At 42.5% G+C, this 1,364-nt stretch overlaps 1 non-coding gene across 1 annotated transcript; it reads right to left on the bottom strand.

Annotated features, from left to right (window-relative positions):
* Positions 1-883: 883 nt before the first annotated feature.
* On the bottom strand, positions 884-1,021 carry LOC119924717. Its single transcript, XR_005449413.1, has one exon. It is a non-coding gene; the product is annotated as a small nucleolar RNA SNORA7 (small nucleolar RNA).
* Between the last annotated feature and the right edge of the window lie 343 nt (positions 1,022-1,364).

Raw genomic sequence — 1,364 nt, 5'->3', positions numbered from 1 at the left:
GCATTCACATACTGTTGATAACTCAATACTCTATATGTACTATTGCACTTGGTTTTGTACCCTTTATTCACCCCACCCTCAGCCCCACAGCATTTATGTACATATCTTGCTGTGTGACCTTGGGCAAGTCACTTAACTTCTCTGAGCCTCAGTTACCTCATCTGTAAAATGGGGATTAAGACTGTGAGCCCCACATGGGATAACGTGATCACCTTGTATTCTCCCCAGTGCTTAGAACAGTGCCTCGCACATAGTAAGTGCTTAACAAATGCCATCGTTACTATTATTATTATTACATCTGTAATTTATTTATATTAAGTGTTTGTCTCCCTTTCTACACTATAAGCCCCTTGTGGCCAGGGAATTTGTTAAACTCTTTTATATTGTATTATCCTAAATACTTTGTTCAGTGCTCTGCACACTTTTACTCACCCAAGTGCTTAGTACATTGTTTTGCACACAGGAAGTACTCCAAAAATACGATTGAATGAATGAAATGCAATTGATTGGTTAGTGTCTTGTCTTGATCAATGTCCATTCAGTCTTCCAAAGGAATAATACAATGCTTTGAACATTATTTAAGAGTTAGCAAATCATCATGATTAATTTTATACACATTTTTATATGGAAATTTATGTAGCATTTACCGTACATGTAGTGTGCTTCCAGTCTCTTATGCTGTCGAGTCGTCTCCGACCCATAGCGACGCCATGGACAAATCTCTCCCTGAATGCCCCACCTCCATCTGCAATCATTCCTGTATCATGTCCATAGAGTTTTCTGGGTAAAAATATGGAAATGGTTTACCATTCTGCGCAATAAACTTGAATCTCCGCCCTCGACTCTCTCCCACGCCGCTGCTACCCAGCACAAGTGAGTTTTGACTTGTAGCAGATTGCCTTCCACCCGCTAGCCACTGGCCAAGCTAGGAATGGAATGGGTAGGCCTCTGCTTGACTCTCCCTCCCATAGTCGAGACTGGTAGAGTACTGGAAATTCTCCAGGTGCGACCCTGAGAGGGGAGTAAATACTGCTGCCAGTCAGGTCGTGCTATATATGCCTTGCTTTACCTGCGAATCAGCATTTCAGATTACTTGGATCAAAAACTACCGAATGCCTGGAGAGAGCCTAGGGCTTGAAAACTTGACAACCAGGTATCGGTTTCAGCCCCAGAGGGTTCACACCTGAGCTCAAAAAGTATAACTGCCTTTGCCAGCAGCTGGGATCCAGACACAAGTGGAATTTGCCATAGGATTACAATGAATTGAAACCATCATGCTTAAACAGATCTAAGTTTCACTTCTGTTCTCCATATGTCCCTGAAGTTTGGGGTCATCTCCATGGAATGAGTGACTGGTGCAATGT

This window comes from Tachyglossus aculeatus, chromosome 2 (assembly GCF_015852505.1).
Source record: "Tachyglossus aculeatus isolate mTacAcu1 chromosome 2, mTacAcu1.pri, whole genome shotgun sequence".
NCBI lineage: Eukaryota > Metazoa > Chordata > Mammalia > Monotremata > Tachyglossidae > Tachyglossus > Tachyglossus aculeatus.
Note: the sequence above shows the minus strand (reverse complement) of the source record. Positions and strands in the feature narration are given on the sequence as shown.